This window comes from Bos indicus x Bos taurus, chromosome 20 (assembly GCF_003369695.1).
Source record: "Bos indicus x Bos taurus breed Angus x Brahman F1 hybrid chromosome 20, Bos_hybrid_MaternalHap_v2.0, whole genome shotgun sequence".
Classification (NCBI taxonomy): Eukaryota; Metazoa; Chordata; class Mammalia; order Artiodactyla; family Bovidae; genus Bos; species Bos indicus x Bos taurus.
This window is the reverse complement of record NC_040095.1, coordinates 39,686,435-39,703,587: the sequence shown is the minus strand read 5'-3', so window position 1 is coordinate 39,703,587 and position 17,153 is coordinate 39,686,435. Positions and strand designations below refer to the sequence as shown.

At 42.4% G+C, this 17,153-nt stretch overlaps 1 protein-coding gene across 1 annotated transcript in view; it reads right to left on the bottom strand.

Annotated features, from left to right (window-relative positions):
* ADAMTS12 (ADAM metallopeptidase with thrombospondin type 1 motif 12) overlaps positions 1-17,153 on the bottom strand; it is a 392,745-nt gene that overhangs the window by 361,411 nt on the left and 14,181 nt on the right. The gene's annotated exons all lie outside the window — the stretch shown is intronic.

Here is a 17,153-nt window from a genome sequence, read left to right as displayed (position 1 = left end):
TATTCAGAAGAATTGAAATCAGGATCACAATGAGCTATCTGCACTCCCACATTCATCACAGCATTATTCACAAAAGCAGAAACATGAAAATAACCAAATGTTCATCAACAGATAACAGACAAAGAAAATATGAAATACACACACACACACACACCACCATGGAATAGTATTCAGCCTTTAAAAAGAAGGAAATCTTACCATTTGAGACACCACGGATGAACCCTGCATTGGTAAACAATGGTACATTAACGATGGGAAGTACCTTGGCCACAGACTGCTCACAGTGTCAGCAGTGCTGAATTCCATGAGACCCTGGAAATTGTTCAGCCTTCATTTCACAGACAAGGAAGCTTGGACTGTGGTGTATTAAGGGACTTGCCTCAGAACTCCTGAGAACTAGGAGCAGTGAGGCATAAAGTACAGGTTTCTCAACTCCAAGTCCAAAGCTTTTGATTAATAAAAAAATAATATTCTCTATAAACCTAAATCACAATGGGCTGGGCTAGAGGTTGAATTAAAAGGGAAGAACAATCCATTTATCAGACTTGCATCTCTTTATTAAAACAGTTGAATGGAAACAGAATTAACTAGTTTAAAAAAACTGAATCTTTTCCAGAAAAGGGATGTAAAGCATTTATCAGTAGGTCTCAAATCCTTTCCCGTTCATTGGACAAGGCAAATGGCATCACAATCTTCCAGAGAGAAAGGGAAGGGAAACTAGTCAGAAGAGAAACTGGATGAGTGCCTTCCATCCATCCTCCAGGTTCAGACATGCTCCCTGCTCTAGTGCCATTTCAAACAAATGACGATCGAGGATCTTTTACATCTTCACCTATAGTTGTCACTGTGATTTCATCCATATTCTGAACCAGAGCTTTAGATACAAATCCATTTCTGTGGACATCTTATCAACAAACTGTGGGAAATTCTCAAAGAGATGGGAATACCAGACCACCTGACCTGCCTCCTGAGAAATCTGTAGGCAGGTCAAGGAACAACAGTTTGAACCGGACATGGAACAACTGACTGGTTCAAGATTGGGAAGGGAGTACGACAAGGCTGTATATTGTCACTCCGCTTACTTAACTTAAATGCAGAGTACATCATGCGAAATGCCAGGCTGGATGAAGCACATGATGGAATCCAGGCTTCCAGGAGAAATATCAACAACCTCAGATATGCAGATGATATCACTCTAATGGCAGAAAGTGAAGGGGAAGTAAAGAGCCTTTTGATGTAGGTGAAAGAGGAGAGTGAAAAAGCTGGCTTGAAACTCAGCATTAAAGAAAATTAAGATCATGGCATCTGGTCCCATCACTTCATGTCAAATAGAAGGGGGAATCATGGAAGCAGTGACAGTTTTTATTCTCTTGGGCTCCAAAATCACTGCAGACAGTGACTGCAACTGTGAAATTAAAAGATGTTTGCTCCTTGGAAGGAAAGCTATGACAAACCTACATCAGTTCAGTTCAGTAGCTCAGTCGTGTCCGACTCTTTTCGACCTCATGGACTGTAGCATGCCAGACTTCCCTGTCCATCACCAACTCCCAGAGCTTGCTCAAACTCATGTCCATCGAGTCAGTGATACCATCCAACCATCTTAGCCTCTGTTGTCCCCTTCTCCTCCTGCCTTTAATCTTTCCCAGCATCAGAGTCTTTTTCACTGAGTCAGTTATTTTCATCAGGTAGTCAAAGTATTGGAGCTTCAGCTTCAGCATCAGTCCTTCCAATGAATATTTAGGACTGATTTCCTGTAGGACTGGCTGATTTGATCTCCTTGCAGTCGAAGGAACTCTCAAGAGTCTTCTCCAACACCACACTTCAAAAGCATAAAGTCTTCAGTGCTCAGCTTTCTTTATAGTCCAACTCCCACATCCATACATGACTATCAGAAAAACCATAGCTTTGACTAGACAGATCTTTGTTGGCAAAGTAATGTCTCTACTTTTTTTTTAAATTTTATTTTATTTTTAAACTTTACATAATTGTATTAGTTTTGCCAAATATCAAAATGAATCCGCCACAGGTATACATTAATATGCTGTTTAAGTTGGTCATAGCTTTTCTTCCAAGGAGGAAGCGTCTTTTAATTTCATGGCTGCAGTCACCATCTGCAGTAATTTTGGAGCCCAAAAAAACAAAGTCTGTCACTGTTTCCATCATTTCTCCATCTATTTACCATGAAGTGATGGGACCAGATACCATGATCTTAGTTTTTTGAATGTTGAGTTTTAAGCCATCTTTTTCACTCTCCTCTTTCACTTTCATTAAGAGGTTCTTTAGTTCCTCTTCAGTTTCTGCCATAAGGGTGGTGTCATCTGCATATCTGAGGTTATTGATATTTCTCCCGGCAATCTTGATTCCAGCTCGTGCTTCTTCCAGCCCAGCATTTCTCATGATGTACTCTGCATATAAGTTAAATAATCAGGGTGACAATATATAGCCTTGAGGTACTCCTTTTCCTATTTGGAACCAGACTGTTGTTCTATGTTCAGTTCTAACTGTTGCTTCTTGACCTGCATACAGATTTCTCAGGGGGCAGGTAAGCTGGTCTAGTATTCCCATCTCTTTCAGAATTTTCCAGTTTTCTGTGATTGACACAGTAAAAGGCTTTGGTATAATCAATAAAGCAGAAGTAGATATTTTTCTGGAACTCTTGTGCTTTTTCAACGATCCAAGGGATGTTGGCAATTTGATCTCTGGTTCCTCTGTCTTTTCTAAAACCAGCTTGAACATCTGGAAGTTCACGGTTCACGTACTGTTGAAGCCTGGCTTGGAGAATTTTGGGCATTAGTTTACCAGCATGTGAGATGAGTGCAATCATGTGGTAGTTTCAACATTGTTTGGCATTGCCTTTCTTTGGGATTGAAATGAAAACTGATCTTTTCCAGTCCTGTGGCCACTGTTGCATTTTCCAGATTTGCTGGCATATTGAGTACAGCACTTTCACAGCATCATCTTTTAAAATTTGAAATAACTCAACTGGAATTTCATAACCTCCTCTAGCTTTGTTCGTAGTGATGTTTCCTAAGGCCCACTTGACTTTGCATTCTAGGATGTCTGGCTCTAGGTTAGTGATCACACCATTGTGGTTATCTAGATCATGAAGATCTTTTCTGTATAGTTCTTCTATATTCTTGCCACCTCTTCTTAATATCTTCTGCTTCTGTTAGGTCCATACCATTTCTGTCCTTTATTGTGCTCATCTTTGCATGAAATGTTCCCTTGGTATCTCTAATTTTCTTGAAGAGATCTCTAGTCTTTCCCATTCTGATGTTTTCCTCTACTTCTTTGCACTGATCACTGAGGAAGGCTTTCTTATCTCTCCTTGCTATTCTTTGGAACTCTGCATTCAAATGGGTGTATCTTTCCTTTTCTCCTTTGCCTTTCACTTCTTTTCTCAGCTCTTTGTAAGGCTTCTTCAGACAACCATTTTGCCTTTTTTGCATTTCTTTTTCTTGGGGATGGTCCTCATCACTGTCTCCTGTACACTTCTCCCACTGGAGAAGGGAATGGCAAACCATTCAGTATTCTTGCCTTGAGAACCCCATGAACAGTATGAAAAAGATATAACACTGAAAGATGAACTCCCCAAGTTGGTAGATGCCTAATATGCCTGTGGCATATTAGGCATCATGCCACTGGAGAAGACAAATCTAGATAGTGTATTGAAAGATAGAGACATCATTTTGCTGACAAAGGTCCAGATAGTCAAGGCTATGGTTTTACCAGTAGTCATGTATGGATGTGAGAGTTGGACTATGAAAGAAGGCTGAGTGCCAAACAATTGATACTTTCAAATTGTGGTGCAGGAGAAGGCTCTTAAGAGTCCCTTGGACTGCAAGGAAGTCAAACCAGTCAATCTTAAAGGATATCAGTCCTGAGTGTTCATTGGAAGGACTGATGCTGAAGTTGAAACTCCAATACTTTGGCCACCTGATGTGAAGAGCTGACCCATTGGAAAAGACCCTGATACTGGGAAAAATTGGAGGCAAAAGGAGAAAGGAGCAGCAGAGGATGAGATGGTTAGACAGCATCACTGACTCAATGGACATGAATTTGAGCAAACTCCAGGAAACAATGGAAGATAGAAGAGACGGGTATGCTGCAATCCATGGGGTCTCAAAGAGTCAGACACATCTTTGAGACTGAACAACAACTCTCTGCCCCACTCGTAAGACACACACACACAGTCTGCTCCTGTATTTGCAATGAACACCAAGTTGTCTGGAAACTCTATGAGCAGATCATTTGCAGTGTTCTTTCCATATCAAGCTACATAGAGGTTAGAAAAGAGGAAAGAAATTTATATAAATAAGTTAAATAACTTGTTATATAAATTATATGAGTTATGTATATTTAAAATTAGATAAAGTATCAATGGATATTTGAAATATATAAATTATTTTCAAAGTTCTATATACACATGTCTCATAAGTTAAATAAGCCTTATTGAACAAACAGCTCAAACTTGTGTGTTTGTTCTGCAGACGTGCTTTTAAAAATTATAAAAATAAAAATTATAAGAAAAAGAAAAGCCAAAGAGAGAGCCCAGAAAACCCACAACTGGGGGAGAAAATTGGTCCTTAGAGATAAGCCAAGAATGTTGGAGGATCGCAAAGAGAGAAGTTCAGTTGTAAACTTTAAAAAAAAAAAAAAAACTTGTTAGAAGAAAGGAAGCCTGCGTGGAAGGAAAGTAGTGCTATCTGATGACTTAGTCAGAGGCTGGAAGCTGTGCCTTTTTGAATTGTGTGACTCATTCCTTGGGACCAAAGCAGAAAGCAAGTGAGGAAAAAATTTCCAGAGAAAAATCTGTCTGTAAACAGGGTGGCGGGTAGTCAGGGCCTGGTGAAGGGGTGAGTCAATGACACGAAATGGGACTGCTTAGTATGAACTTTTGTAACTGATAAATCAGTTTCTCAGAATAGCTCAGTGTCCTCCCGGCCAGTTTCACTGCAAAGCCTTGAAGGGATCGCAGTGAGGATGTGTGGTCTGGAAGGAGACATTGGCGTAGGAAAGTCACTCTAAGTGAACTCCTGGCTTATCTCAAGCAGGGAAATCAGCAAATCCAACAACACACACTATTGGGAAATCTCAGGTCTTTTTTTTTTTTTTTAATGTGTTTGTTTAGCGGAAGATTTTCAGTGCTAAACTATTTGAAAAGCCTTAAAAGCAGATAACCAGGTATAATCCATGAAGAAGGCAAACAGGACATCCTGGTACTAACAAATGGTTATGGAAAAGTGGAAAAAGAAACATATGTGCACTTTCTCTCAGGCCCCAATGTATTCAGTCAAAGATTAGAATTTAATGATAGTAAGGTGGCCCAGCCCAGGAGCAGAGGTCATGTCTCCCATCCCTGTGGTCTGAGCGGGCAGGGGCACTATTATAAGCAGTCCTGTCTGCATGGGCAGTGTCCTCCCAGAGCTGAGAAGGGAGCCCCATTCTTGCTTTGCCTTTTATACCTAGACTTTCATGAATATTCTGGAAAATGCCACACTTACAATCTCATAAGGGAACATTTATAAACATCAAGATCTTCTCATTCTGAACCCATTCTGAAATGTAGCATCAGCAAGTCTCCATCTCTTTGGGAAGGGGATGAAAGTCAGAACAGTGTTGGTTATTATTATTTCCCTCAGGTTTCCGAGGCCCAGAAAGCTTTTCTCTTCTCAACAGCCTAGATGAAATATGGAAGCAAGAGACTGCTACTTAGCACACACACCAGAGAGATGAGAACGAAAGAGCCTGAGAATCACCGGAAGCTGTCCATGGACTCTAACATAACAAAAGACTGCAGAGAACAGAAGAGCAGCAAATGATGACAATGGGTACACCTGACCACAATAACCCATCCTACCTGGCATCCAAGGGCCATGTATCTTTTCCATCTTTTTCTGTTATATCACAGCATCTAAGATTCCTCTTATACCCTTTGAGTCATCAACACTGATTAGAATAGCAGCGTCCTCCAGCCCCGACTACATCTATGCATCATTAGGCATCTGAGCAAACAATTTGACAAAAGGATGTAATTTGTAAAAGAATGAACTCAAGAAGAATTAAGGTCTCTGGGTTTGACAGGCCAGTGCTTGTCAGATTTTAATGCACATGCAAATTCCATGAGACGCCTGTTAAAGTTTATGTTCTGTTTCAGCAGATGAGGGGTAGGAGCTAAGAATCTGCCTTTCTAACAAGCTCCCAGGTGGTGCTCACTCTGCTGTCCATAGGCCACAGTCGACTCAAACAAGAGACCCAAAGAGGCAAAGGATCACATCTAAGGTCACATGGTTAGTAAGCATTGATCTCAGTTCCTCTGACTCCCAAATCAGTGAGATTGCTCCATGTGAAAAATATGCCATCACCCCCAACCTGGCTGTGTCTCTCTGACATGAGTTATCTGGTGGTTAAAAATAAATCGGTCCTCTCATACTGAATGACCATCTCCAAAAGTCAAGTAAAACATTTTTTCAATTACAAAGCCTAAAACCCAGGCCTCCTGTTTTCTCATTTCTCAAAATTCTTATTAATATCTGTCAATCAATGGAGATATTTTTGAAGGAAACCAGATCTTTCTGAAAGCTAATATTTAAGTTCCATGAACCTAAGAGTCATGCTAGATCAAAAAGAAAGAAGATAAATATTAATATGTAAACATCTCATGAGAAACGCTGGACACCCAGTCTTCAGTTTCTGTAATGAAAACAGAAATGAGATTCAAAGTCAAGTCTCCAAAGAAGAGGCGGGTAACGTCTCTACACGGTATTTGTGTGGACCATGAGCCAAGTAATTGACCTGATAATAAACAGAACATCCAGGCACTCATCTCCCATCACAGCTGATGGTCATTTCTCTCCTGCACAATGCCTGGACCATAGGGAAGAAGTGATTCATGATCACTGTTTCTTGAACTACTGATTCTTCAGGTCTCTCTCCCACTTTCAGTCTATCAAGCTGGGGAGTCACAAAATGAACCTGATGAACTGAAAAGTAAGCAGAAAGACAAAAAGGGAGAGAAGGGAGGGAAAGAAATGCTCATGTTTATAAGCCTGTAACATAAAGCATTAATAGTGATGAAAGGACTCTCCCACCAGCCAGGGGCCCCACTCCAAAGTCTCATATCTGAGTAAGCATGGGTCTTATCAGGCAACCCCCAAAGGTCAGGGGTCATGGAGAATTCCTCAGCCTGGGAGCAGAGTCAGGAGATACACAGAACATTTCTGTCCCTCCCCCTGGCAAGGAATAACAGACTCTGACACACAGGCATCCTGCAACTCAAATGCGTGCTTTCTGCATATGAGCCACCAAGTTCCGCATGGTGAAGCAGGCAAGAAGCCACGCTGAGGAAGTTTTCCCACACAGCTCTGCCAACGGGTTTCATTCCTCAGCTCCAGCACCCCAGGCTTCAGCCGCGGTCCAAGAACACGAAGGCAGAAACAGTTACATTTTTTGGTTGTAGAGCAAAGAATCACTAGGACTTTTCATCTGGGCCAAGAACTCAACGGCACTTGAGGGAGTAAGTGATGTAGTATAAAGCACTTCTCAGTAGACACACCATCATAAAGCAGAGATTCTTAAACACCACTAACCTCATTTGTAGCATTCACATAGCAAAATGCAAGGAACACTTAATTTTCACATTTTTGAACATTCAGTCAGTTCAGTCACTCAGTCGTGTCCAACTCTGCAACCCAATGGACTGCAGCAGGCCAGTCCTCCCTGTCCATCACCAATTCCTGGAGCTTACTCAAACTCATGTCCATTGAGTCGGTGATGCCATCCAATCATCTCATCCTCTGTCATCCCCTTCTCTTCTTGCTTTCAATCTTTCCCAGCATCAGGGTCTTTTCAAATGAGTCAGCTCTTCGCATCATGTGGCCAAAGTATTGGAGTTTCAGCTTCAGCTGAAACTGAACCTTCAGTTTTTCCAATGAACAGCCTGGACTGATCTCCTTTAGGATGGGCTGGTTGGATCTCCTTGCAGTCCAAGGGACTCTCAAGAGTCTTCTCCAATAACACAATTCAAAAGCATCAATTCTTTGGCGATCAGCTTTCTTTATAGTCAAACTCTCACATCCATACATGACTACTAGAAAAACCATAGCTTTGACTAGACAGAACTTTGTTGGCAAAGTAATGTCTTTGAACATTAGAACCTAACAAAATTTAAATTGTTAAAATTACTGTAACAGCACTTTCTAGCAAAAAAGCTGATACCTGGCTGGTTAGAAGCTGGAAAACAATTCCAAAGTTTCATACTGTCCTGCATCCAAAGATTGAATTTCTTTTCAGAGTATCTTTTCCATTTGTTCTAGGGACAAAGATTAAAATCCTTTCACTTCGATGTGAAGATGGCTAAACAAAGAATGAAAAGGATGCCTTCAAACGCAGCTCGTGGGTTACTTATCTCAGCAGAAATATTTCACTGTTTTGGGTGTCTTTACAGAGCCATGTTTTTTCTCTGCATATATTGACAGGAACTGACCCTTCATGGAATTGTTTCTTCATGAGAAGACCCCTCCCTTGTGTTCCAGCTTAAGCTGTTGTTCACTGGAGGTTAGAAGCAAAGACTCCAGAGTTTCAGGCAATAAGACAGGCTTGTTCTTCACCTTGAATCAAAGGGGAGACTGGGAAAGGCACTCAGTCAGGACTTACTGTAGCTCAGTTGAAAAAGATCTGTTTCTAATGCACACAGCCCCCAACTCTCCACACTGTTATTTGAAACTGAACACCTCAGGCTTTGGGAAACATGCTGAAGATGAATGGGTGTGTTCTCCTGTGACTGTCACCTGAAGTCTGCAGAGTTAAGTCCTATGGGAGAAGGGCTCTGGAACTACTGCAGAGAACATGTTTGTGCACATTGCAAGAGAGGTCGATTGCAAGAGAGGCAGATGAAATGTTAACAGATGCCCCCTTGAGACAAATGAATTTAAAAGTCACCTCATCTAAAGCTAAGTACAAAAAGATGCTCCTCTTTGGCTAAAGGGATTATAAAAAGACCCCTCTTCCTCCTAGAGCCAGGACATGGTTTAGCTGGAAGAGCCTGAGCTAGGTTCCAGCCCTGAGTCCCCTAGATGGGGTATCTTTTAGGGTTTGTAACACAAACTGCCTGATGGGACCCTATAGCACTTTTATGTTGGGAATTTCCCTGAAGACACTAGATATTCTTTGAAAAAGAATATCTATTCTCTTCTTTTCTATTCTTTGAAAGAAACTTCTAGAAAGAAGAACTAGAAACAAAGATGGGGAAAAGTCCCCCTTTCTCAGAGGCCTCATGACTGGGGCCTAGGCCTCAGAAGAAAACTATGTTTCAGTGCATCCCTTACCCTGGAGACTGGTGTTGGGTGGTTCGTGTGTGTGTGTGTGTGTGTGTGTGTATTCATCACTCAGTCATGTTCAACTCTTTGCAACCCCATGGGCCATAGCCTGCCTGGCTCCTTTGTCTATGGAATTCTCCAGGCAAGAATACTGGAGTGGGTAGTCATTCCCTTCTCCAGGACATCTTCCCAATCCATGGATCAAACCCAATTCTCCCACACTGCAGGCAGATTCTTTACTGTCCGGGCCACCAGGGAAGTCCAGGGCAATTCTTGCTACACAGCAAAAGGCCAAGGGCTTGATTAGAGATTCTCTTGAAGCTCAGCCTAGGCTCAAAGCACAACCAAGGTGAGCAGAGGTTTTAGGTTATTATTTGTTTTGTACTTTCCTTCCTTTTGCATGCAAACCTTTAAAGAAATCTTGCTGAAAAGTCTGGAAAGATTCCACATGCCGAGGAGCAACTAAGCCCATGTGCCAAAACTACTGAAACCACACTCTAGAGTTCAAGAACTGCAACTACTGAGCCCAGGCTTCCCAAGAAGAGAAGCCACTGCAGTGACAAGTCCACCCACCACAATGAAGAGTAGCCCCTGCTCAATGCAGCTAGAAAAAATCTGCACAACGAAGCAGTGATAATCCAGCACAGCCAATAAATATATAAATAAAAATTATAGTATGGACTCTGATATGTTTTGCAGAACTAAGGAAAAGCCTGAATGAGAATAGCAAAGTTGACCGCAGTATCCACTTGCCAAAGTCAACATGATGGTGGCAGTCACCACACCACCATCACTTATAGAGTGATGGACCCAGGAGGGCCTTGTAGCAGAGGCAACATCACCTTGCCATGATGGGGAGCCAGAGCCCTGGGAACCCACCAGAAGGGGCACAGGGACCATTTAAGCAGATTGAATTCTGGAATTCAACAAGTGGCATTAAACCATTGCCTGGGTAGGTAAGGATCTATAATCTCATTGTGAAGCCACAGGCTGGAAAGGTCTGCAGAAACCTGGAGCAGTATAAAGATGAAATAATGAAATGAACACTTTCACTCATTCAACTACTATTTACTGAGTGCTTATTATGAAACATAGCTTAACATGTGTGAACAAGACAGGGTGAGGGAAAGAAAAGTTAAGCAGAAAAGAGAAGAAAATATCAGGTACTGTAGGTTACCTACATTATCTGGGTTACCTAGGCAATGTGATAGAATATTGGAGGAGTGTAGACTTTAGACTGCGCAGTCAGGAAAGACCACACGCTGGGATCTGAAAGATAAGAAGGAGCAGCTATGTAGAAAACTGAGAGAAGAGTGTTCTATGGAGACAGGAAACTGTCCATGCAAAGACAATAAGGCCAGAGTGGGCATGATACTTTGAAAAACAGAGAGAAAGTAAGGAAAGTGGGGTAGGGGGAGAAGAAGAGGAAAAAGGAAGGAAGGAGGAAGGGAGGGAGTGGGGGAAGGAAGGAGGGAAGGAAGAAAAGAAAGAAAATGAACCTTTAACTAAGTCTCACACTTTATACAAAAATTAACTCAAAATGGATCATGAATTTAAATATAAAATGTAAACATAGGGGGGCTTCCCTAGTGGCTCAGACAGTAAAGAATCTACCTGCAGTATAGGAGACTCAGGTTCAATCCTTGGGTCAGGAAGATGCCCTGGAAAAGTGAATGGCAACCCACTCCAGTATCCTTGCCTGGAGAATTCCATAGGGTGGCAAAGAGTCAGACACGGCTGAGCAATGAACAGTTTTACTTTCACTTTTCAAAACCTAAGGAAAGGATGGAGGCAGGAATGAAATAAGTGTGTCTGAAACAGCAACGTGAGTGATAGTTGTGATGATAATCTCGGGCATCTTGACTTGCCAATCCTGTCTGTGATACTGGATAGTAATTTTGCACGATGTTACCGTTGGTGGTGGGCAGCGGCAGGGGAGTGGGGAAAGGGTACATGGGACTTCTCTGTCAGTTCAGTTCAGTTCAGTTAGTCGTGTCCAACTCTGCAACCCCTGGACCACGGCGTGCCAGGCCTCCCTGTCCATCACCAACTCCCGGAGTCTACTCAAACTCACGTCCATTGAGTCAGTGATGCTATCCAACCATCTCATTTTCTGTCATCCCCTTATCCTCCTGCCCTCAATCTTTCCCAGCATCAGGGTCTTTTCAAATTAGTCAGCTCTGTGCATCAGGTGGCCCAAGTATTGGAGTTTCAGCTTCAACATCAGTCCTTCCAATGAACACTTAGGACTGATCTTCTTCAAGGGACTCTCAAGAGTATTCTCCAACACCACAGGTCAAAACCATCAGTTCTTCAGCACTCAGCTTTGTTTATAGTCCAATTGTCACATCCATACATGACTACTGGAAAAAGCACAGCCTTGACTAGATGGACCTTTGTTGGCAAAGTAATGTCTCTGCTTTTTAATATTCTCTGTAGTGGTTCTTATAACACCAAATTAATCTACAACTATCTCAAGATAAAAAGTTTAACTTTAAAAAAACTAAAAATAATACCTTCTCATAATTTTAATTCATAGTTGAGGTCAAAACAAGACAGGAAATCTCAATATGTCCAAATGGAAAGGGAAAGAGAGTTAACTGGGAGTTGAAGCTGAATAACCCTATTATTCAGATTAGGAATCAGCATTTAACTCTCTAGCAGGGGCTGGAGTTGAGGCTAGGGTTTAAGATGGAGCCAAGAACTGTTTTCACCTTAATAAGAACTGAGAAATACTGTACCTGACTGTGAATAAAAATCAAAAGTATTTGTTTACTGACTCCAGTATGCAGTCCAGATCATGGTGCCTAGCTCAAGCCCTTGATGGAAGTGGGGTACCCCATGAAGAGACAGAATCCCAATCCTGCATCATGCATAAGTGTGGAGCCTAACACTCTGCACTGTCCTCCCAGTCCAGAAAACTAAACTGAAAGATGAACAACAAAGTAGCCTGCAACAAATCCTGTAGGGCCCTTGCAAAGTTGCAAAGTGAAGTCGCTCAGTGGTAGCCGACTCTTTGTGACCTCATAGACTATAGCCTGGAAGGCTCCTCCATCCATGGCATTCTCCAGGCAAGAATACTGGAGTGAGTTGCCATTTCCTTCTCCAGGGGATCTTCCCGACCCAAGGATCAAACCCAGGTCACCGGAATTGAAGGCAGACTCTTTACCGTCTGAACCACCCTTGGCAACTGCAAATCCAAAACCACCCCAAGGTTCTCACAGGTAACACCTCCCATTGAGGATGAATTCCTAATCTAATTGATTAAAGAATACAGTTTCTCCACCAAAGAACACAGAATTAAACAAATCAACTAAACTGTTCAAATGAAACAAGTTCCATAACTTCAAAGTTAGACAAGTATTGAGGGCAAATAGAGGGTGAAAATGGGGAAGACGACAGAGGGAGAGTCGCTGAGTCAGGACGTGGGCTGACCTGATCTGCAAGCAGCCTCCAAGAGGATGGGCACCAGGGTCGTGTGAGAAGATTCTAACTGCAGGAAGGAGGTCATCTCCATCTTGTCATGGGTGACCTTTCTTGGGGCTTCAGTTTGCAACCAGCTGAGTCTTCTCTAAGGCAGACTAAAGGAACCTCAAATTATAGACAACTCCAAGGGAACACAGCCCCTAACATTAGGATTACCACATCTGAAGCAAAGAATAAGCCAGCCCTGAGCCATAAGAATGAGAAGCAGATGTCCTGCTCCACAAAAGAGGGTTTCCTGCATCAGAAAGCCTTCCCAAATGCCACCTCTGTCCTCAGGAGTGCGGGGAGGCTTAGAGCTGGCAGATCCTAAGCCGGTCATCCTGCGAATCTGAGTGTGGGGTCATCCCTAGGTGAAAGGGAAGAGAAACACCCTGGAGATCAGCCCCCAGACAACTGGTCAAAAAAATCAGACACAAGTCCAACCACTAACTTGACTAGATCCACTGTAGGTGAGTGTTGTTGAACAATGGTGCATAAGCAACTGAACCCGAAGCCAGCTAGCTTGTGTGCTCACCAAAGAAACTCATTTGGCTTTTGGTGCCTTTTTTTTTTTATAACCATCCACTAATTGTCCGATTATGTGTCAAAAGCTCTTAAACAATCCCAGTGGATTGGTTCTCCTGGAAAACTCATTCAATGATTTGAATCTCAAATTTCCCATCACCTTAGCCAACACGTAAGTCTATGAGTTCACATTGCTTCTTTGTGCTCCTGTGTTTAACATGAATCTGAATCTGAAAAGACCCACATGGTGGTTCTCATAGCTCCCTGGGGCCATTAAAAATTGCAAAGCTCCTCTTCTATTCCCAAGTTTAATTCTAAACTATATACAATTTCCTCTAGAGAAAACAAGGCGAAATTAGGGAGCAATTGAAGGCAATGGTCCTCAATCCTGGCTGCACACTAGAATCCTGGGGAGAGCAGCTACTTTACAGCAATATTGGCTAGTACTGCTAATTAACACCCACTCACACTAATTCAGTGGTTGGCAACACCTAAGGTACATCAGACTCTCCTAAAGAGCTTTTAAAAACACTGATCTGGGCCCCACTCTCCTCTGACTAGTCAAATCAGAGAATCTGGGAGATGGGGTTGGGCATAGGTAATTTTTTAAAGCTTCTTAATTATTTACTATATAGCACAGGGAACTATATTTAATACCTTGTAAGAATCTAAACAAAAAATAATCTGAAAAATATACATATATAAAACAGAATCATTCTGCCGGACATCTGAAACTAACACAGTATTGTAAATCAATTATACTTCAATCCAAAAAAAAAAGCTCCTTAATTGATCCTAATGATCCACCTGGGTTAAGAATGACTGCCGTAGCCCAGCAGTGACTGCCTAGCTCACTCATACTTTAGTGAGCATCAGAGTCTCCTGAAGAGTTCATTAAATCAAAATTTCAGGTATTTCACTGGTGGTCCAGTGATTAAGAATCCACCTTCCAATGCAGGAGATGTGGGATCCCTGGTCAGAAAACTGAGGTCCCACAAGCTGCAGGGCAAGTAAGCCTACGCGCGGCAACTGAAGAAGCCCATGAGCTGCAATGAAGACCCAGCACAGCCAAATAAATCAATTATTCAATAAAGCAGATAACAGAGATCAAAAGTAGATCCATGGTTTCCGAGGAGGAGTGGAGATGGGAGGATTGGAGAATGACTGCTAACAGTTTCTTTGGGGGCTAATGAGAATGTTCTAAGATTGATTGTAGTGATGACTGCACAACCCTGTGAATATATTTAAAGTCATTGGATTATACACATTAAGTGGTAAATTCTAAGTATGTGAATTATATCTCAATAAAGCTTCAAGGGCTTCCCCAGTGGCTTAAGTGGTAAAGAATCCACCTGCCAATGCAGGATTCCCGGGTCGGGAAGCTCCCCTGGAGGAGAAAAAGGCAACTCACTCCAGTGTTCATGCCTGAAAACTCCCATGGACAGAGGAGACTGGTGGGCTACAGTCCATGGGGTCACAAAAGAGTGGGACAAACTGAGCAACTGAGCACAAAAACACACACCCACACACACACACACACCCACACATATACACACAAAGTTGTTAAAACACACTCATATAGGTTTCTGCCCTCCCACAGAGATTCTGATGCAGTGGGTGTGAAGCGGAGAAATCTCAGGTGATACTGATTCTGTGAGGTCATAGACCAAACGGCTCTAGGGCACAGAAAGGCAATGGTATTTAAACTTTCTAAAATTTCATGAGCACAATAATGGTTTAGGAATGGTTAATTGCTATGTGTGGGTTCCACACGAGTATTTCCTGGAGCAGTGTGGCCTTTGCATGCTTGTCTTGTGGATCACTTCACTCTTATGCGCCTGTCTTCCTAGAACAAAGGCTCTTTCTTCTGTTACTCTGGGAAGATCAGGTGACACTGAGGCTTCCAGGGTTGTGTCATAGAAATGAGAGCAGGGAGCACAGGGAAAACATCATATGAACCTAGAGGAAACTGAGAAGATGAGGACCACGAAGCCAGGAGATATCCTGCAGTTCACCCGAGCAATGAATGAGGCCTAGGGAGACGAAGAGGGCATAATTTATTGTGCTGTTTATGATCCAATTAAGGGGAAATGATACACGGCTATATATGAAAATCTAGATATACTAAAAAACGGCAAAGCAAGACTTTCTACTTTCTGTACAAAACAATTCATCCCCAGAGGTCCTTCAGAAAGTTGAACTTTCTCAAGACATTTACACTGATGCAGTGTTTTATGGGGTTTCCCAGATGGCTCAGTGCTAAAGAATCCACCTGCCAACGCAGGAGATGCAGTTTCAATCCCTGGGTCAGGAAGATCCCCTGGTGACGGAAATGGAAACTCTCTCCAGTATTTTCACCTGGGAAATCCCACGCACAGAGGAACCTGGTCAACTACAGTCCATGGGGTCCCAAAAGAATTGGGCATGACTTAATGACTAAACAACAACAATGTTTTATGTTAATCTTCCCACAGTTTTCTAGCAAAGCCAACTCAAACAGGTACAGGATAAACAAACTTAAATTATGAAGAACAAGATTCCCAAGAAACAGGCAGTAAGGATGGAAAACCTGAAATGAGCGCCTCCTATAGGAATGCGAATGCCACTCAGGAGTTTTTGCAAAAACCAGTTCTGGCACAGTGCCAAGGCAGATGCCCTAGGCTCTGCCAACAACTGGCTCCAGGACTCCAGCACCTCTCCTCCTGCATTCGGGCCCTAAGCACACTTGATTGGTACTGACCCCTGACTCCTACTCCAGTGTGACAAAAACCTCAACATCATTCTTAGGCACTGTTTGCCAGGCCTCTGCCAGAGGGGCAGTCACTGCTGTCACTGCTAGAAGTACAGGGGAACAAAGGGGCCACTTTTTTTTTAAAGTTTAAATTTTGAAAAACAAACTTGGTCACATTTTGAGATGTAGCACAGAACACCTGAAAGACGTAGGCTGAAATTAAAAACAGCACAATAAAGATATTCAACATCTCCAAACTTCATCATCTGTTAAAACATAACCAAAATGGTGGTGAGGTGGGTAATGCTGTAAAGAGGACAATAAGCTTATAAACCACACATTCAGGTGCTTGGTATATTAGAAACATAAATAATAATAGCAGCCAATATTCATTATGTCCATTATTTACCAGATACTCTTCTAAGATTTATATATATATATATTTATATATACAAATGCATTTAATACTCACAGTCCTGTATTACAGAGATTAACATACTTTTCTTGCAAAGCACAGATAGCAAATATTTGGGGCCTCATAGTCCCACACAGTCCCTATCCTGACCACTCAGCTCTGCTGTTGTAAGTCAAAAGCATGGGCATACTGTGTTTCAATAAAACTTTATTTATAAAAACAAAAGGTGGCCTAGGTTTGGCCCATGGGCCGTAGTTTACCAACCCCTGCTTTGTGAGTTGGGGGCTATTATTATCTCCGTTCCACAGAGGAGAAAGCAGAGGCACAGCCCAAGGGTCCGTGTGCAGTCTGACTATAAACTAGCCAGAATTGATGCTTGATGCTTTTGAACTGTGGTGTTGGCAAAGATTCTTGAGAGTCCCTTGGACAGCAAGGAGATCCAACCAATCCATCCTAAAGGAAATCAGTCCTGAATATTCATTAGAAGGAGCAATGCTGAAGCTGAAACTCCAATAATTTGGCCACCTGATGCTGGGAAAGATTGAAGGCGGGAGAAGGGGATGACAGAAGATGAGATGGTTGGATGGCATCACCGACTCAATGCACATAAGTTTGAGTAAACTCCGGGAGTTGGTGATGGACAGGGAGGCCTGGCATGCTGCAGTCCATGGGGTGGCAAAGAGTTAGACATGACTGAGCA